A 21614-nucleotide genomic window follows, 5' to 3' on the forward strand; every position below is an offset into this window, starting at 1 on the left:
ACTCGGGAGTATTTATAGGGCTGGGGCCAACTGCTTTTTGCCCTTAGCTCATGGCACCTGGGCCATTCCAAGGTTCTCAACTGCCCGTCCTGTCATTCAAAATGGCCTCCATCTTGTCCCAGATAATGATTTTAACAGCTGGCTGTTTGGGTCTTTAGGGAGAATCCCTTAGAGATAGGAAGTCCTTTTACCAATACTCTAACCTTCATAAATAATTTTTATACATAGTCGTCTCCATAGCGTTTCCCTGTGCAAAGGCCCAGAGGTAAAAGCCAGCCCAGCTGCTCCTCACAACAGCAACTTAAGGTTACTTTTGGGATACAATGACCAAAAGTACCTAACAGTTTCTATGCCATCATTACAGTTGGAGTGGTTGGATGCAGGGGGAGGGGTTTCCAGGCCAGCTCCTGCTGCTTAGAAGGGCAGAGAAGTCAGACATTCCCTGGGCCAAGGGAGGCCTGTTGGGAAGAGCTTTGGTTGGAGCTCCATTCAGGGAACCATGAAGTGGGGGGAAGGTGGTGGGGGATTCAGGAGCCTGAGTGGGGAGACAAAACCGGGAAAAGATGGAGGAGCTTCACCAAATGGACTAACTGGGGCTACTTTATTGCCTCTACAGGGAGCCTGGAGTCCCTGGGATGGCCTTGGAGAGGGACAGACTCCTAGCCCAGGTAAGTGCATTCCAGCCCCAGATGGAGCCTCATCAGCCAGGGAGGCCCTTTCTTGGCTCTGACACAAGATGGGCTGGGAAGCTCTCCCTCCTTCCTGCTGGGCCATTTCTGTCCCTATCCCAGGCAGGAGGAGCAGCCCTTCCCGGCTTTGGGAGGGATTCCTGGGCCCCTGGGCAGCTCAGACCCCCAGAGCTCTCCCCAGGTGCCACCTCTCATGCAGTGTAAGGAAAAGTTGGCACAGAGAAGGTTAGGAATATTAGAAAGAATCTTTGAGTGACAGGAGCAATGGTTGGAAAGAGAAGCAGGGAGAAGTGGGGAGAAAGAGCCTTGGGACGGGTCTTCATCTCCAGACTTTGTAGGAGTCACCTGAGACTACCTGAGGGTTTCCCTGGATATCTTTTCCCCTGAAGACCTGTTAGTGCTCCTGTTCTTAAATACATCATCGAAGAAGAGTTTAGGCATTTGGCAGCGGCTAGAAGGGATCTGTGGACCCGAAAGACTCGTTGGGTCACCCTTGAAGACTCGGTGTCCTGGCCTTCGCCAATTGAGAGAGACCCTCATGATCCTATTCTGTCTGGAGCTCAGTTTAGATAGCAGATAGACGAGGGGGAGGGAAGAACTGGCTGAAGCTTGAAGGCTTGGCCAGGCACCGAGGACCTCATTTGTTATCGTGACAGTGCAGGGCTTCCTCACCCCACTCACCTCACCCATTCCTCGATACTGCCATATAATAAATGAACTTGTTATTGAATAGCAGTCATATAAAGCTTCACCGAGGGATACAGGCGAATTAAGGGTAAAAGGGGATTTGGGAGGGTGACAGCCCTCATTAAGCTGGTGATGGAAAATCTGAAGCTGCCTCATATTGCTGTTACCTTGACAGAGAACTGGGTTTGGCGGGCACTGAAGGGGAGTCAGGCCTGACAAAAGGTCTATATCGCACCCCAAAAGTCCTTTGACCAAATTCAGGTTCCCTTCTATCTCTGTCAGCAACATCGTTCATAGAGATGACCTGTCGATGCCCTCAAGGTAAAGGTGAAGAGTTCCTCACTTAGACTTGTCACACGCACACGCCCAACTACTGGAGGAACATCTTTGGGACTCACAAATCATCTTTACAGTTGGATTTCTCCTACTGTACAAGTACAAGTGAGCACTGAGGACGGCCATTGACTCCTTCCAGTCTGGGGATCGTGTCTTTGCTCTCTGCTTGCCTGGTGACACTCGCACCCTCTTCCTCTGCTTCTTCTCACTGTTCCCTCTTGAGTCTGGCCCGGAGCAGAGCCTGAGGGTGTCCCCTGGACTGTGCCGTCCTCAGGGCAGACATTGTCCCCTGGTGCTGCTCCCCGGCTTCTTCCTCACATCCTGGAGTCTTCCTTGGTCTCTCCAGCTCCTTCCTCCCTCCCACTTCTTAGCTCAAGTTATCCAGTCTGGAGGAACAGCCTGGTGTGTGCCTGGCACTGCTCATCCCAGAGGAAGGGAGAACCCATCGGCCGCTCTCCAGGCACCCCAGTCTGACCGAGGAGACCCCTCAGCAACCGTGTCCAAACCAGCTATGTGCAGGAGGGATGGAGGGAGGCATTGTGGGAGGGAAGCTCTCAGGGTTCTGAGGGGAGGATTCAGCTGGGACTGGAAGGAAGCTCCTAGGCCAGAGGCAGGAGGGAGAACCTTTCCTGCAGGGAGACAGAGAGCCCTGGAAAGGCCCAGAGTCAGACCAGGGAAGGTCTTGGCCAAGGATCAGCCAGGAGGCCCGTGTCCCTGGGTCAGAGGAGGAGGGAGGTGTGAGGGGAGAGAAAGGGGCTGGAAGTTCCATATATGCCAGTGGAGCTTCTTGTAGGAATGGTCAGGGTCCTTGCCAGGGACAGCCAGAATCAGGCAGCTGGGGATGCCTCCGAGAGCTCCCCTGTGGCTTTTGTATCCCCTCCAGAGTGTGACACCCCTCCCCCAACTGCTCTTCTGCTGCTGAGCTCCCCAACCCAGAGAGAGTCCGAGGAGTTTGGGGAGAGCCCAGGAAGGGCTTCACACAGAAATGGGGCCTTTTTCTCAGAAGAGGAGCTTCAAGTGTTCTTGAGCAGAGCTGTTTGTACCAGAGCCAGCAACTGGTACATTACTCTGTTCAGTAGAATTCCTCATTGGTCTAGTCCTTCCCTTGTTGGACAGGCTGAAGAGAAAGAAAGGGGCGAGTTTGTGGATGTCTGAGAGTGTTCTTTGTAAATAGGGTGAGGGAGGTCCTGAGGCGGCATCCTGGTCTTGTCACAAGGGCATCCGGCTCAATGGCAAAGGATGGGGATACAGCCAGACTGGAGTGCTTTGTGTTCTCCTAAAAATCTGCTTTCAGCAATCTGTGTAATAACCCTCTGCGATAAATGTTCTTATTCTCATCATTTCTCAGTTGAGGAAACTAAGGCAAACAGAGGTTAAGTTTCTGTTTTTCTGTTTTAAGGAATCAAACAGAAGTTTTTCTGTTTTAAGGAATCAAACTTTTCTTTCTTTCTTTCTTTCTTTTTTTTTTTTTGGTAATCGGCTAAGCATTTGTGTCCTTGAACTGCAAAGTAAAACACCTCTGAGGCACCCTCTCACGCCTGTCATTTTGGCCATTGTGCCAGAAAAAGAAAATGATCACTTCGAGGATGGGTGAAAGCTGGGACACTCATGCATTGTTGGTGGAGTTGTTGTCCATTGATTGACCATTTGAGGGGCCATTTGGAACTCTGCCCAAAAGGCTTTCCAACTGTGTGTACCCTTTGATCTAGGCATGTATCCCAGAGAGATCCCCAAGAGGGGGAAAGAACCTCTTTATACACAGATATTTATATGGCAGATCTTTTTGTGGTAGCAGAGAATTGGAAATGGAGGGACCTTCATTAATTGGGGAATGGCCAAACAAGTTGTGGTGTGTGATTATAGTGTAACCCTGTTGGGCTATGGGGAATAAATGGCAGCATCATTTCAGAGAAACCTGGGAAGACTTCCATGAACTGATGCAAAGTATAAGCAGAACCAGGAGAACATATTATAGGATAACACAGTTGTTTTCAGCAATTCAGTGTTGTACGACAATCCCAAAGCCTTGTGGTGAGGAAAACCATCTGCTTCTAGAGAAAGAACTGATGGATTCTGAATTCAGACCAAAGCGTGCTTCCCTTTTTTCCTTACTTTCATTTTCTTTGGTTTGAGATTTCTTCCAGAAATTGACTAATAAGGAAAAATATTTTATGTGATTGCTCAGGTAAAGTCTAGATCAGACTCGCTCTCTCAGGGAGGGGGGAAGGGAAGGAGAGAGACTATTTGGAACTGAATTTTAAAAAAATGAATGTTAGAAAGTGTTTTTGCCTACATCCATCTCCCTGTAGCTGTGAGATGTGTACAAGCTGCCTCTCTCCTACTTTCTGATAGTGTGATATTTAACATTAAGCTCACATTTCCTTGTCTATTAACCATGGCTACTAGAGTTTGGTGTAGGCTTGTGCTCTGAGCCTCATTTCCTTCCAGGCTGCATTCCAGTCTTCTTAGCAGTTTTTACCAAATAAGGAATTTCCTCCCAAATTGCTTGTTTGCCACTTGACAGGAGGTATTCTCTTTCATCTGATCCATTGCTTTCTCTCCTCTTACTAGAACTCCTGGTTTAGGATGACTGCTGCCTTGTGATCTGGTCTGAGTTCTGGCAGTGCCTGGCTTCTTTTCATCATTTTCTTTGATATGGTTGATCTTTTGTTTTTCCCAAATGAATTTTGTTATGATTTTATCCAGCCCTGTCAGATACCCTCTTCCTTGTTGTAAGGGGTAAAATTTATGGTTGGAGTGGATAGTGAAAGTTTTGGTCGCCAGGAATCGGTTTTCACGATTCCAATGAAAGACCCAAGTCAGGATTATTTTTATGGTAGTTAATTTACAGTTAGGAAGAGTGAAGGCAGGGGGAGAGAGACAGACAGACAGACAGACAGACAGACAGATAGATACAGATTCAGAGACAGAGACAGAGACAGAGAGACAGAGAGAGCTACTCCGGCCTGGTTCAAAGGCCCAAACCAGTCAGAGCTTCAGAGGCCCCAGCAAAGGGGGCACAGAGGTTAATTAAACAAGCCTTCTAGCTACAAGGCCTTCTCTAAGATAAGAGGCCTCTTCTAGAGCCTAGGGCTTCCAGAAATGCCAAGGAAAGGAAAGGGAGTCAGCCTTCCACTCACCCACATGGCAATCCAAAGGGAATCAGTCTAAGGTCTCAACCTGATCTCCTTCAAAGCCAAGTTCAAAGGACAAAATGCCCTTCACAGGAAGTTACCATCACATTTAAAAGATAGTTCTTTGAGTCACTTCCTGTGTCTACCCTCCAGTCCCACGTGGACAAATGGCAGTCTCAACCTTGTTTCAGACTGCCCAGGGGGCAGACCCTTGTTTTTGATCTGTCACTCACTAGCACATGTGGGTCACAGACCTCCCCCTTCCCCACTTAATTCTAAGTTGGGTGGGGTGACATATTCCTGGTGGCTGAAGTCTAAAGAATGAATAAGGGTGAGCTAATTCCATCTTCACACATGGCATGAGGGACGAAATTACATTTTTTTCTCCTGGATTATACTTTTGTATTTGATTGTTCAATTTGAAGCCTCTTCTGTGAGGTTTCACTAGAGCAATTTTTGTGGACTAAAGTGTGGAGCTTCCCCTCTCTGAGGAGAGGTGCTGAGGCTGACATGGCTGCTGTTTCCAGAAAATCTCTGTTCTCAGTATTCCCATGAAGCATGGTCTCAGCATTTCCCATAGGGTGTGTGAAGAAGCTGGACTACTTGACCTTGTGCCATCTATGGCGCTGATTCCCTCTTGTGAAGGAAGGAAGGGCTTTGGGGCAGTGAGGGGTGAATTGTGGAAACATTCTCCATCTTGTGACTCAGAGCTGGAGCTGGCTCGGTTCCCTTCTCTTCAGTTGTGTGCCTCATCCAAATTCTATTGGGTGAGGAAAGTTTATTCAATGGGGAAAATTGGGGGAAAGGCACGTTACATTATTTTTATTCCCCCCTGCCTGGCTGGGAAACTGGAATGCCTGGACCTGCTGTTTAGAGACCCTCAGCTAAGGCTTGAGTTTAGGTTGGCCAGAAATACAGTCAGATTCTGAGACTGATGGAAGGAGTTTTCTCCTAATTGTACGTCTCAGGCATTCAGTGGGTCTTATCTGCAAACTGGGTCCCTATTGATCAATCTGTTATTGCTTCTTTGTTCTTTTGATTACTTACAGATATTGGGAAGGAGGGAGACCCCTTTTCAGGGAACTTCCCTCTTCCCCATCCAGACTTGGCAAGTCCCTAATCTTTTCTCCAATCAGAAAGCAGATGGCTCAGCACTGGATCGTTTCCTTTGCATTCTTTGGTCTTATTTAATTCGTCTCTTTTAAGGTAGATGAGTCTTTTTCCCCTCTGATTTTGATGTCCAGCCCTAAACCCAGGAAAGGGCCTGGTCCTTATTGGTCAGGCAGTTGGTATACGTTGCTTTAATAAATTGATGTGCTGAGAAGTTCAGAGCTTTGATTCCTCAGGCATTACATCTTTCTCTTGTCACAGTTAAGGTCTTTATTTTCTTCCACATTTGCCTGGAAATCTGGTCCCTGGGTCCAAGCTATCCCAGTGTTCTAACTGCCACAACCGGACACCCCCATCCCCATTCAGGGTAAGTAGACTGCAGGCACCAAATGTCTCTGGCCTCAGTGTGAGTCCTCATCTCCCTTTACCCATAAGAACATTCATCAGTGTAATTACCTTCTGGGTCCAGGTAGGGCCTCCATCCTTTCTCCATCTTCTCAGGCTTTGCCTTCTCATCCGTTCCTCTTCCCCTGTAGGCTCCTCTCTTTCTGAGACAATAGAGACCACCTCTTCAGTCCTCCTTCTCTCAGTCCTGTCTGCAGCCTTTGATGCTTTTGGTCCACCCTCTCCTCCTTGATATTCTCTTCTCTTTAGGGTTTTGGGATTCTCCTCCTGGTTTAGCTCTTACCTCTCTGACCTGTGATTCTCTGTCTTCTCTGCTGGCTCCTCCTCTAGATCTTGTAACAGTACCGTTAGGGTGAGGGGGTTCCTCCAGCCCTGTCTTTGGCGCTCTACCCTTCTCTCTCTTGACTTCTTTACTTGGTGATCTCATCAGCTACCAGGAATGCAAGAACCATCTCTGCTTATGAGTCTCAGATCTGCATTTTCTGTCCCAATTTCTGTGCTGACCTCCAGTCTTGCATCTCAAATTTCCTTATAGGGATTTCACACTAGGTGACCAGTAGACATCTTGAAGTCAGTGTGTCCCAAACACATTGTTCTCTCTCACCTAGACAGAACTCCCACTTCTCTATAGCTGCATTCTCCTCATCCCTCAAGCTCAAAATCAAGGAGCCCCCTTTGATTCCTCCCTATTCCTTTCCCACATAACTAATATGATGTCAGGACCTGTCAGTTTCACCTTTTACATCTCTCTAATGCGCCCCCTTCTGTCCTGAGTCACTGGTGGATGCCCACATCACCTCCCTCCTAGTCTATTAAGACAACCTGCTGCTGGGTCTGTCTCCCACAAGGCTCTTCCCACTCCAAGGCTTCCTTCATTCTCCCACCAGAGTAATTTTCCTACAGTGTAGTTCTGATCATGTCACTCCTCTACTCCATAAACCCCAGTGGCTCCCTATTCCCTCCAGGATTAAATACAAACCATTCTGTTTGGTGTTCAAAGCCCTCTTTCCTATCTTCTTATTCATTATGCCCCAGTCTGTATTCTTGAATCTAGGGAGCCTGACCTCCTGGATTCTGCTGCAGACTTTTAAATAAATCCTTTACTTTCTGTCTTGATGGTAAGTGTCTTTTTGTGAGGCAGAAGATGGGTAAGAGGTAGGGTAAGTGGCTTACCCAGGGTCACATAGGTAGGAAGTGTCAGAGGTCATATTTGAACTGATAAGGAGGAATTTGGGGAAAAAGGTAAAAGACCAGAGCATAGAGACAGAAGGTTGATGGAATGCAAGAAACCAGGAAGTACAGGAGGAGATCTCAGAATCCTGGGGAAGGATTCTGAGGGGGTTAATTAATGGTCAGTTGGGAGAGAGTGGGGGACTGTGGAGAAGAAAACAGCTCCTGACCTAATCTCTCTCCTCGTCCTGTGGGAAACCTACCCAAGTCATCTATTCTGTTCCTGTTATCCCTCTGTGATCCCAGCCACCGAAGTAGCATCTATTGACCTCTCAAGAGAACCTGCCAGTGACAGTGATTTGGACTTCTGAGTTACCTAGGTGGGCTTTGCCTACACCTGAGTGACTAGGTCACTCCTGGCACCAGTACCTGAGTCAACAGCCATCTCTGGCTTTCATCAAAGAGTATATTTGTATGGGCTTAGCTTAGGGTAGCTAGTCAGGACTGGGGATTTGAGTCAGAGGGAGCCAGTGTAGCCCCAACTCTGTTGGGGACCAAAGTGACCTTTTGTAAGGTCAGTGGTCTGGGAAAGGTAGCACTTTACTAGCGTTAGGGAATTTCCTAGCCCTCAGTCCTTACCTAATCTAGTTTATCATCTATAATAAACCTGTTTCTCTTTGAAAGCTAGAGTCAGATTGCGTGTCTAAGAGGCCTAGGACATAGAGTATTCATCTTGCTCTGCATGCGAGGTAGGAATCACCATCAACAGACTTGGTATCAATTAGCCCAGTCACCGGTCAAATGACCATCTTACAGAACTCGGGACCTCCTGTCTGTAGTTCTAGTACTCTATTCACAGAGTCCCCCAACTGCCCCCAAATGGAAAAGGTGTTTTTTTTTTTAAACCTTTACCTTCCATCTCAGGATCAGTTCTAAGATAGAGGAGTGATGAGGGCTAGGCAGTCAGAGTTAAGTGACTTACCCAGGATCACACATCTGGGAAGTGACGGAGGTCACATTTGAACCCAGGTCCTCTTGACTTCAGATCTGGCACTCTGTCCACTGTGATCTGTCTGTGTCTATTTCCAGGCATTTTCAGTGGCTTTATCTCATGTCTGGAATATTTTCCCTCCACATTTCCAATCACTGACCCCTTTAGACTTCCTGTTAGTCCCAACTAAAGACTAAAAACTTTCTATAGGAAATCTTCCCTTATTCCTCTTGATCAGAATGCCTTCATTCTTTCCATTCTTCCCTATTTCTCCTAGACCAATGGTGGGCAACCTTTTGAGCGCGGTGTGTCAAAATTCACCAAAAAAAAAAACAGGCATAACTCGGGTGATGTGTCACTTTAAGAAAAAAACACCATAATTCGTGATATTTATGGTTTAAATAACAAAAATATGGAATTGTAATATATAACTATTTAATAAACCCAAAATAGGTAAATGAATATAGGTAGAATTGTCATCTATAGTGCATAGAGTGTCTACACTACACTATAGCAAGTGTTTTATCCTCACCATGGGGCCCCACACTTCTCAGTATGTGGCAATGTGTCCTAGGTTTGCCATCACCGCCCCAGACAGAGCTCGCTTTGTGTTCATGTCTCTGAGTATTGTCTCCCTCCCCCACTGGACTGTGAGCTCCTAGAGGGTTAGGACTGTGTTTTGCCTCTTGGGGAATCCCCAGAAGTGCAGAACAGGTGCTAAATGTAGAGGGAATGGAAATGAAAGTTTCTGGTCCTTGAGTTGCCTGTGTGTGTCCCTGTCTTCTCTGTATCTACCTCCTCTTCTTCCCTGTGGTCCTGCAGTCCAATACAACAAGCATCCTCCTGGAGCAGATTGGGACATCACAAGATTCTTCTCATGATCCTCTCTGTCTTCGCTTTCATCTTTAGCCCTCCTGGATTTCTTCCTTCCTCCCTTTCTCTTAGTCTGTAGTTTTTAAAAGAAGCCTCTTTCTGGTCTCTCTGATGTTCTGCTGCTACTGTTTTCTTCAGTTATTCACTCCTCCTGCATTTCTGCTGCTCAGGGCGTTCAAGAAACAAATAATCTCTTCCCTTTGGGGTCTCTTCCTAAAAATACTGTAGATTTGTCTTCATTAGCGAACATCTACTGTTCTGTCCAACGTTGTGAAGCTCATATTTGCAGGTTTTAGAGGTGAAATTTAACCAAAGTGTAAACTGAGGGAGCTCTCCAAGGAAGACAAGCAGAGGAATGCTGCCTCTTAATAAAAGGACTTAGGGTCTTGCCTCTGTTAATGCCCCAAACACTAAGCAGAAGGATAGATCTCTTTGATAGGTTTGGGGGAGCCCAGAAAAAAAGAACAGATAGGCTAAGTGATCTCTATCATAGGATGGAGGATCACCATTGGTTACAGAGCTGGGATAATCAGGGACACTGTGACTGACAGCAATAAATAATAATAAGGAGCCAGCAATGCTCCAGCCGTTCTTCTCTCCTCAGACTAAGAGATTCTTGTGTGAGTTCAGTGCAAGATCAGGGCCCCAACTTTGGGCAGCAACCCAGACACGTTTGAGATGGGTTTGGGGTGTGGAAAGACTAGACATGACTCCCTGGTCTTCCAAGGCCAGCTCATGCCTTGAAATGGGACCAGAACAGTGATGAAGTGCCCCAGAGCTGGATTCTGCACTTCACCTACTATAGGCTGGGTGACTGTGGAGCTGAGTCAGGAGGCAGAGAAGCAGGACTCAGGCAGTTACCAGAAAAAAGCAGTTACTGTTAAACAGGATCAGTAAGTAAATGATCCGAGATCAGCTCAGCCTTCTCTGAGGATAGGTCACCTGGGCTGCATCCTGAGTTTCTGGGCTCTCTGGAACACATTCTCTCCTTTCTCATGGATTTAGAATAGTCTGGTATTACTTCAGTGCCTTCCATAGTGTTATAAGTAAGCATGGATCTGGGGGCTCATTACCAGATTGATAAGCATTTATTGGTAGAGAGAGTTAGAGGGGGAGAGGTCTCGGCCTTTCAAGATCGCATTCCTAATTCAGCTTGCTCAGGCTGGGCTTGCCAGAGATCAAGAGCTAAGGAAAGCTCAGAGACAAACCCCCAGCCCAGAGAGCCAGTTAGTTCTAGGGGGAGGTACAAAAAACCCTTCTCCTCCCCTCACCTGCCTTTTACCTTCCCCAGCTCCTACCTCTATGACTGGGGCTCTAGCACATTGGTGACTCTCAACAATGATGTTGGCTGCCCTGGGACACAGCAACAGACACGTGACTGACACCCATATCCCACTGCTGGGGCCCTGGGGATCCAGGCTGCCCTGGAGGTTCCCTAGAGATTTCCCTTCACACACTAGAAACTCCTTGGCTTCCTTCCAGAGCATGCTAGAGCTGCTTTTATCAAGCCTCCATTGGGTTCTTCAAGACTCAGTTCTTCAAGACTCAGCTTCTAGTGCTGGCACTGACACTGACAAAGGGTGGAACCTTTGGGCCCCTCCCTTCTCTGTGTGCCAGTTTCCTCCTGTAACTGACCAGAGGTGGGCTCTTCACTGTGATGTGACTTTCAGCCCTCTGTGCTCTGCCTTGGGCTACTCTAGGAGTTGGTGACATTCAAGGATGTGGCTGTGGACTTCACGAGGGAGGAGTGGCGCCTCTTGTCCCCTGCCCAGAAGGAGCTGTACAAGGAGGTGATGCTGGAGAATGCTCAGAACCTGCTCTCTGTGGGTAAGGAGCCTCTCCCTGCTGCCCGAGTCTGCCATCCAAGGGAATATGGCCCTCAGCAGCAGGCAGGGTTGGGAGCAGTTTTCAGTCATGAGGAAGGGACAAGGGCTGTTATGGAGAGTCCCAGAGTCAGGGCCCTCCTGCTGCCTGGTTCTCCTGTAAAAGGACTTTACATTGTGTAATGGGACCTCGGGGGCTTCCTTTGGTGCTCCTGAAGATCATATCCATGTTGGAGAATCTCAGACATGGAAGTAATCTCAGAAGTCTCACCTCTCCCTAGCCCGGAATTGTGTCTCCCAAACCCATCTGGGAAAACTATTCTGGAGGGTTTTCCTTCCATCCTCTTCCCCTCTAGGGTTGATCTACTATTTGGGATCATTTTCTCTTTAACCAGCTTATTAGCTCACAGCTCCTAGGTGTCCCCAGGAGAGATGGTTTGTTCTTAGTCTTTCTTCCTATTGCTCTAAGCCTCCAACAGAGCCAGTGAGGAAGAGATGGAAGGGAAGAAGCATTTATAACAACCTGCTTTTGTCCCAGGGCTCTGCCAAGGGATTTCTCTGTAATATTATGGCACTTCTTCCTCACCTTCGTCTTCCTAATTCAGTGACACAATTACCCCCATTTTACAGATGAGGAAATAGATTCAATTAAGTGACTCTTTTTGAAAGACCCACAATAGGAGCTGTTTTTGGCAAAATGTAAACTGAGGCCTTCCTACTTCTAATCCCACGTCCCTGCCTCCTCCCCTTCTAGCTTCCTCTCATTTCTATATAATGGAAAACTATGGACTGAGTCCAGCCTTCTTCGAATAAAATGCCCTAGAACCTAATGTTCTGGTTCCAGATTGTTTCCCTGACCTTCTCCCTTCTCTCCATACCCTAAATGCTGTGGGGACTCTCCTCTGGGATTCCCTATAAACCTATTGCAGACCCTGCTTGCACTTCTCTGTTATTGTCAGGATGAGTTGACTGTCTGTGAGAAAGCATTGGGCCCAATGAGGATTGTTGAGTTCCCAGAGAGAAGAGGCAGAGACTCCCCGAGAGAATAGTGCACAAGGCTCAGAGAGATGTCAGGGAGGGAGGAGCAGGCAGGGTGATGGGACAAAAGCCGATCCCTCGAGGTCCCTGTGTCAGAGGCTTCAGACTGACCTAGAACACTGACCCTCAGACCCATGGTGGGAGTTTAGGAATTTCTGCCAGGATGGACCAGAACAGGATATGGGAAGGGGCTGTTGCTTATTCCAGGTCCCCTAGCAGTGTAACAGGAATATCCTGCCCTGGGCTCCTGCATTACAGACAATAAGGGGCGAGGGCAGACTCCTGTGGGAACCCCATGGACAGAATCCCCGAGTGGAGTCACAGGACTCCCCAACCTTTCCCTAAAGAGAACTCAGTGATGAGCTTCTCTCCATCCTCTTCCCTGGACAATTTACCATGCCAGGGCTTCCAGCTCCCCCGGAAGATATGATCTCTTATTTGGAGCAGAGGAAAGCCTCATGGCTGCTGGAGCAAGAAGGCCTGAGTAGCTGCTTCCCAGGTGAGTCAGTGGAAAGAGGTATGGCCGAGCTGTGGTGACCAGAGGCTTGTGTGCTTTGGCAAAGCCAGGGCTAGAGTTGGGGGCAGGAGGACCCTTCTTGGAATTCTTTTTTAGTTTTCAGCAGGGGCTCCTTGGGAAAGTCACTGAAACCCTGGGCCTCAGTTAAGGCTGTAAGATGAGGTTGTTGGACTCCATTTCCTATCAGCTCTCTTCAGGGAATTAGTCTGTGACTCTTTAAGAAGTCATTGTTTGGGACTGAAGGAACTGGAAGTCTCCTGCAAGTGTCAGAAGGGTGAAGTTATTCCCTTTGCACTTTGTTATCCAGAAACACTTATGAGGACTTGCTCTGTGTCTGGTCCTGGGCTATGTTATGGGGGACATAAAGGGCTGCAGTGGACATTCCCTGCCCTCATGAAGTTTACCCTCTGCCTGAGCAGATAGCAGCATGCTGACAATTCTGTAGAATGAATCCCTTTAGATTCCAGCTTCAGGGCAGCCAATCACGAGAAGGAAGGCTATGAAGGGAAGGAGCACTAGAGAGGTCTAATGGGGTAAGGTTACCTGGTGTTTCAAGAGAGCCAGATGTAGGATTCTGGGAGAAAGAATAGCAGAGAAAACAAGGGAAAGGCAATGGCACAACTCTGCAAATGGCCATCTCTCGCAGTTTAGCCCAGAACCCGAGGACAGATATTGAACTGTATCTCATGGTGATGAAGAGATCAAGTGAGAGTGTTTGGAGCATTGGGGAGAAATGGTTTATTGGTTCTCATTAGCTCATTAGTATGGGAAAAGCTGAAAATGAAAGAACAATGGGGCCCCTGTAGGGAGGAACAGACAGGCTTAGGTGAGCGATGAGGTGGGCTTCATTGTCCATGGAAAAAATTTTGTTTCGCTAGGAGAAGAATGAGCTTTTCTTCTGATCCTGGGGCCAGAGAGGAAAAGGAGACAGCTGAGCTGGGTGAGATGGGGAGGATAAGAGCTCTGCAGAGAGGTCCAGTTTTTGTTCAGTGAAATGTATATGAGGCCAAGTTCTAAGCTCAGATGGGAGGAAGCCATGAAGGAGAGCTGGAGACCAGGGAAATATTTGGAAGGCTGCTGTGGTGGGTGGCAAAGGGAATCCATTAGGGAGACATCACAGGGTTGCCTTGCCATGGTGAGGACTCAGCTAAGGTCAGGGCGCCTCAATGTAGAATAGAGCCAGATAGCTTGTTTCCATATTTTCCTTCTCTCTATTGACCTGCTGCCCATGAGCAGGAGCGAAGACTACTGCCTTTGTTGGTAGTGATCCAAGGCTAAGCTTTGTCTAAATCATCTGTTCAGGCCATGTCCTGGTTTCTGGGGCTCAGTCTTTGTCCAGACTCAGTCCTGTTCTTAGACAATCAGGTGACCACAGCACCTCACTTTAGGGAGATGAGAACTTAGAGAGAAGCCTGTAATCTTCAGAATTGAGTCTGTTCTAGTTCCAACAGAGTTACTGTTGAGTTCTGGGAAATAAGAAAAAGAGAGAGAGAGAAAAATACAGCTCTGGCCAGAGCATGCATTTGCCTTCCAGGAGAGAGACCAGAATGCAAGGATCCTGGTAGAGGTTGGGCCTGACATAAGCCCTGGGCCCAGTCACTAAACATGTATTAAATAATAAATGTGTTCTAGGAACTGTGCAGAGCACAGTTTCTTTCTCTGAGCAGAGAAAGGAAGGGAAATACCAGTTTGGGCTGTCTTGGAGCTCACAATCTAGAACCCAAACATGGAGGTGATTTAGAAAAAAACTAGATCCTGAATCTCACTCTGAGATGATCCAGGGAGAAAGGAATGTTTGGGAATGGAAATGCATTTAATTCAACAGGGAAATCAGGAACTAGAGGAGTGAAGAGGACAGTTTTAGGAGAAAAGCAATCAGTGGAAGAAATAATCTAAATTCTAATGATAAAAATAAACATCACCATTGGCATGTGGCCTCTAATATGTGTCATACACTTTATAAATAGTATCTCATTAGAGCCTCATAGGAACCCTAAGAGTCACTTGATATTATGTCCATGTTATAGTTGAGGAGCCTGAGACCAAAAGAATTGTGACTTGCCCATGCTTAAAAGTCCTAGCAAGACTCCAAGATACAATGAGAATGCACCACCACCTGTGCTGGGATTTTTAAGAAGAATATCATGAAAATGCCAGCATCTGTATAAAGTGGGAAATAGGAAGAGAATTGTATGAGCTTTTTTGCCCATTTCCTTACAAAAGGATCATGGACTCAACTTACTGTATGAGATATATTTTTAAATATGGAAAACGCCATCTTTTTGTTTAGATTGTATTTAGTTGAAGGATTTTATTTTAGTGAAAGGCATTAAAATTAAAGAGGCATTAAAATAAAAGTAATGGCTGCTCTCAAGGAGTAGGAAACAGAACAAAATCTTTTGTCCCTTGGATAAATGTAAAAGAGTGCTGAATTTTTTTTATCTGATCTCAGATACTGGAACAAAAAATAAGGTGAAAAGCAATCACGAAGGGAATTACATAATGCTGACAGAGAAGCTAGATGATGAAATAGTAGGAATATTTGGTCTACATGCACCCAGTGGTTGTCATAACTATGAAGAGGGGTTTGAATGTATAGATGTTGAAAATTAAAGCTAAAAGATTGAAAGTGAATTGTCTAGTACTGTGGACTGATTGGACTAACCTTAAAATTATGCCCAATTACAAGATTTGTAACTCAGCAGCCAGGATTTTGGGTGAAAACACTCATCCAGCCTTTCTGAGGTCATGGTCTACATTAGGAATGTAGGAAAGCTAGCCTGTCCCAAATCCCAGATTTGTTATGAAGAGCCAGTGAGGTCACACAGGAGGCTATTCATTATTTAAATTGTTCTTTAGCTTTGCAGTAATGGCATTTTTAAAGAATGGATTGTACCCATGTAAATTGGAAGCCTTTTCTTCTTGAGGAAATAGAATATAAAGCAGTTTATGTTCTGAGAGTTGAGGAAAGGAGATGGAGTTATATATGTGTATATGTTGCTCTACATGTATGTTTTGCTGTTTGTTTCTTTTATTTTTTTATTTCTTTAAAAAACCCTTACCTTCCATCTTGGAGTCAATACTGTGTATTGGCTCCAAGGCAGAAGAGTGGTAAGGGCTAGGCAATGGGGGTTAAGTGACTTGCCTAGGGTCACACAGCTAGGAAGTGCCTGAGGCCAAATTTGAACCTAGGACCTCCCATAACTAAGCCTGGTTCTCAATCCATTGAGCCACCTAACTGCCCCCTGTTTGTTTCTTTTAGAAGGAGAGATCAGACCTGATATGAAGGTGAATCCAACAGAGATGAGCACTTTGAAAGAAATGAACCCACAAAGATTAGTGAGTGATAGTCTTGATAACTTTGCTTTCAGACAATTTTGTGTTGCACCTCAAAATTCATCTCATATTGAACATCAAAGTATGCACACTGAGAAAAATTGTGAAAGTAATCAGGGCAGAAAGACTTTTATGCACAGGGCCAGTCTTGCTGAACATCAGAAAATCCACACTGGTGAGAAACCTTATGAATGCAAACAGTGTGGAAAGGCATTCACAGATAACTCCAGTCTTGCTAAGCATGAGCGAATCCACAAGGGGGAGAAACCTTATGAATACAAGCAATGTGGGAAAACATTCAGTCAGAGCTCCAGTCATGCTGTACATCAGAGAATCCACAGTGCGCAGAGACCTTATGAATGCAAGGAATGTGGAAAGAAATTTAAAGAGAAATCCAGTCTTGCTGTACATCAGAGAAGCCACACTGGGGAGAAACCTTATGAATGCAGGCAGTGTGGAAAAGCATTTAGTCGGAGCTCCTATATTCCTGTACATCAGAGAATCCACACTGGGGAGAAACCTTATGAATGCAAGCAATGTGGAAAAGCATTTAAAATGAAACTCGTTCTTGCTGTACATCAGAGAATCCACACTGGGGAGAAACCTTATGAATGTAAGCAATGTGGAAAAACATTTAGTCAACGCTCCCAGCTTGCTGCACATCAGAGAATCCATACTGGGGAGAAACCTTATGAATGCAAGCAATGTGGAAAGACGTTCAGGCAGAGCTCCAGTCTTGCTTTACATCAGAGAATTCACACTGGGGAGAAACCTTATAAATGTAAGCAATGTGGGAAAACATTCAGGAGCAGCTCCAATCTTACTGTACATCAGAAAATCCACACTGGGGAGAAATCTTATGAATGCAAGCAATGTGGAAAGGCATTTGGTCGCAACTCCCAGCTTGCTGTACATCAGAGAATACACACTGGAGAGAAACCTTATGAATGCAAGCAATGTGGAAAGGCATTTGGTCGCAACTCCCAGCTTGCTGCACATCAGAGAATCCACACTGGAGAGAAACCTTATGAATGCAAGCAATGTGGAAAAGCATTTAGTCAGAGCTCCCAGCTTGCTGTACATCAGAGAATCCACACTGGAGAGAAACCTTATGAATGCAAGCAATGTGGAAAGGCATTTAGTCGGAACTCCCAGCTTGCTGCACATCAGAGAATCCACACTGGGGAGAAACCTTATGAATGCAAGCAATGCGGAAAGGCATTTAGGCAGATCTCTAGTCTTGTTGGACATCAGAGAATCCACACTGGGGAGAAACCTTATGAATGCAAGCAATGTGGAAAGGCATTTGGTCGCAACTCCCAACTTGCTGTACACCAGAGAATCCACATTGGGGAGAAACTTTATGAATGCAAGCAATGTGGAAAGGCATTTAGGCAGATCTCTGGTCTTGTTGGACATCAGAGAATCCACACTGGGGAGAAACCATATAAATGCAAGCAATGTGGAAAGGCNTGGAAAGGCATTTAAAGAGAACTCCCATCTTGCTGTACATCAGAGAATCCACACTGGGGAGAAACCTTATGAATGCAAGCAATGTGGGAAGGCATTTAGTCAGAACTCCCATCTTGCTGTACATCAGAGAATCCACACTGGGGAGAAACTGTTAGAACACAGGCTATGTGGAAAGATGTAGCTCTAGTCTTGCTATTGTGTGAAGAAAATTAACCCTCCCCCCTTTTCAGGCAGCACACCTGGCATGATCCTGAACTTGACTCAGGTAAGAATTACATAAATGATACCATTGAATTAAAGATAGAATGGCAGCAGCAAAAAGGCACCAATAGAGTCAGGAGATCATGAGACAGGTAAAATAGAAAGACATGGTTGGCTCCTCAGATGATATTTCTGAGAGTTAGTGGGCAGAGAAAAAGTTTGGAAAACTGAGGCAAGAGCGGGATATCCAAGCTTTTCTCTTTTAGTTTTGTTGCTGGCAGGACTTCTCAGTGAGCATGGCTAGGGCCCTCTAATGCTGGCCAGAGAATAGCAAGCTAAATGGAGTAGTGAGGAAAGTATATCTCCTATTTTCCCATCATTCCCCCCTACTACTTTGAATCAGATAAAATCAATTTAGGGCCAGTCTCATCATTTCCTTTTATACTGTGTATTACAGAAACCACAGGCATTCACTCTTAGCTCTCAGCTTGACGATTCTTTCTACTATGTTGTAAGTCCTCCTAAAATTAGGTCTAAATGGGCATATGATTTAGCCCTAAAGTGTGATCCCATAAACAAATGAAGGGAGCATAGAATAATTTGCCTTTCAGATCAGTTTATTGATAAGGGAAGAATTCGCGATCAAATAAGAAATAGACGACATGAGCTGTAAAATAGGTAATTCTTGTTTTGTTTAATCCAAAACTGCAAGCAAAACTAATGCAACAAACATTAAAAGTGGAAACAAGAAGTTACCATTTGCTTAATGACAATATGTCCAATTAAGTACTTAAGTTTTTAAAAATTCTCACCTTATTCTTGAATGCCTTAATTCATCATTTCATGGCATCCAGATCTAAAGAGGGGTCAATATAGGAAAGAAACAATATCTTTGCTCTTTAGAAATCATTTATAATTAGTTTCATTTCCTATATAAGGTATTCCCAAAAATTCTTATAAAGCAGAAGTTAAGAAAAAAAATGATATTTTGGATTTCAAATATGAAATAAAATTATTGGCAATCCAATTACTTCTATTAGGCTGAATGTGTAATGAAAATAATTATTCAAATAGAAAACCACCATGCATCTATTAGCTTGACACTGGAAGAGTGGTAAGGGCTAGGCAATGGGTATCAAGTGACTTGCCCAGGTTCACACAGCTAGGAAGTATCTGAGGCCAGATTTGAATGTAGGACCTCCTGTCTCTAGGCTTGACTCTCAATCCATTGAGCCACCTAGATGCCCCCGATAGTTATTTTAAACAGAATTTCTCTCTGCTGCTGACCTTTTTTGACATTATGTAGAAACGCCAATGATTTAGATGGATATATTTCATGTCCTGCAACTTCACTAAAGTTATTATTTCAACTTTTTTCAGTTGATTCTCTAGGACCTTAGTTATTTGCAGAGGGACCAGTAATGACTGTTACCAGGCTTCCAGGTCTCTAAAGGATTTCCTCTATATGTGTAACATCTTACTTAGCCTGACCAAAGCCAGGTGAATCAGGTGTCATAATTCCCATTTCACAGATAAGGAAACTCAACTTCCAGGAGCAAGGGATTCATAGGATTTCAATCTAACCACAGAAATAAATCCTAGAGTTGGACATTACCTGAAATCATCCTCCAACCCCCTACATCTTTCAGATAAGGACACTGGGCTCCCATGGTCCCATAGCCAAAATACCCATGCCTTTCTAACTCTCAAGCCCAGCTTTCTCTCCACAAGGCTACACAGCACTCCCATTATTCCAACCCCAAACAGAAGACCCCCGCTAGAAGCCAGCCAGCCGATCTAGTTATCTTGAGAGGTGTGACAGTTTAGCCTAGAAAGAAAGAGAGTCAGAGACAGTGGGTTTCTGGAAGCTGTTTTGAGAAGTTTCTGGAAATCTTGATTTTTTTATACCTTTCTCAGTCATATAAATGCTGGGAACATTTACATTTCAAACCTAAACAGAAAAGAGCTCAAGGTTATACCAGTTATATAAAAGTTGGCACACAAAATGTATTTCTACATATTGATTATAACTAGTCTAAACAGTCTTCAAGGCTACCAAAACACCCTACTTTATCTAAGTTTTATTTTAATAAAAAGAACCTTCAACATATTTCAAAAGTGGTTAAAGCATGAGAACGTTTAAGTTCCTTGGGTTAAACTGAGCATGAGAAAGCCATTCAGTGAGAATATTTTGTTTTGAAATGCCATGCTGTGCCCTTCAGACTCGAGACAGAGAGAAAAAGATTAAAGCAGCTTCTGCTATTTTACTGAGGGTATGGTATGAACTATTAACTCATTAAATGTTGGCTTATTATAATTAGGGGATCTCTATAAATGGAATTTTATTAGGGGATTTTATATCTATACTACAAAACTTGAGGCTATCTTAAAAATATAGATTATAATAATTCCAATAATAAAATGTTTTGGTCAAAAGAGTCACACAGAGGGGTCTGATTGGGTAGTCCATCCATCTAGTGGCCCTATTTTCAGGCCACAAGAATAAAAACAGGGTCTAGATTGATTTTGATGGGACCCTGATAAAGACCCTATTTCTCTGAGGGGCTCTCAGCAGAGCCCCCCAAGAAATCATCAGCAACACATACACTTATAAACATACCAACAACCTTTATTTCTGATCAATCTTAGAACAAGAAAAATAGTGACCTTTGAATGAGATTAGGAAAGTGGGAGAAAAAAAGGCCTCCCTTTCCAGCCCAGACAGGAGGGGAGAGGAGACTGCTGAGGAGGATGGTGAGGGATGGGGAAGAGAGAGAGGTTGTAGAGGAGGGTGGGTGGGCATCTTCTCTGGGCTGGTCACTTGGAGTCATTCCTTCTCAAAGGGAAAAATGAAAATCTGAAAAGCTTGGGTGGAGAAATGCTTAGGAGATGCAGCCAGGGGCTCCTAGGGAGATTCTGGTGTAGGCAGTGGCTCACATTTCCTTGCAAGGTTTGAACCTGCAGCCCTGGTCATGCTCAGCATCTCAGCAGTGCTTGAGCTCCTGGAAGCTGAAGCGGCGAACCGCTCCCACCAGCTCCTGACAGGCGTGCTCCACACCAGACCTGGTCTTGGCCGAGGTCTCCACAAAGGGCACCTTGAAGCTCTTGGCTCCCTCCTGGCCCAGCTCCCGGGTCACCAGTTTTGTTGGTCTTGTTGGGCACCAGGACCAGGGGAACATGGTCAATGTCTGATCCTGCACAGCTGGTCCCAGATGTTCATATCCATAAAGGAATTGGTGTCATCCACAGCATAGATGCAGAGGAAGCCCTACCAGAGGTGCATGAACCCTTGGGCGAGGGACTGGCACTCCTTGTTGCCTGTGGTGTCCAGGATGTCCAGCTGGCAGGGCTCCCCATCCACCACCAGCTGGATGCTGTAGGAGTCTTTGATGGGGTCAGTTGGGGACAAAGCAGTTCTCGACCAGCTGGATGGTCAATGCGTTCTTGCCCACTTCACAGCTGCCTATCACCACCAATTTGTACAGCATTGTGTCTCAGCACCAGGCTGGTCACCAGTGGGAAGGGCAAGAATGGCAGAGGAAGGGCCTATGAGAGCAGGAGGGACCCCAGCGACCCCCTTCCCCTCCCCTTCCCCAGGGGCTGTCCAGATGGCCTCCCTACCCTGGGGCTGAGCAGGACAAGGCTAATTCTCTCCTATAAGGGGCAGCCCTTCAGAGACCCTAAGGTCAGAACCAATTGTATTCATGAAGCATCATCACCCCCAGCTTGGGCAGTTCTGAGGGAAGACAGTGAGGTGTGTGTGAGTGGGGGCAATTCTCTCTGCCCTTGGGCACCCTCACTAAATAAACATGCTCTTTCTACCCATTTGGT

The 21614-nt window shown here is 45.7% G+C and overlaps 2 pseudogenes; one reads left to right on the plus strand and one right to left on the minus strand.

Annotated features, from left to right (window-relative positions):
* Window positions 1–17809, plus strand: part of LOC123230601 — a 61059-nt pseudogene extending 43250 nt beyond the window's left edge.
* A 2907-nt stretch (window positions 17810–20716) lies between these two features.
* Window positions 20717–21271, minus strand: LOC123232507 (annotated as a pseudogene).
* Between the last annotated feature and the right edge of the window lie 343 nt (window positions 21272–21614).

This window comes from Gracilinanus agilis, chromosome 1 (genome assembly GCF_016433145.1).
Source record: "Gracilinanus agilis isolate LMUSP501 chromosome 1, AgileGrace, whole genome shotgun sequence".
Lineage (NCBI taxonomy): Eukaryota > Metazoa > Chordata > Mammalia > Didelphimorphia > Didelphidae > Gracilinanus > Gracilinanus agilis.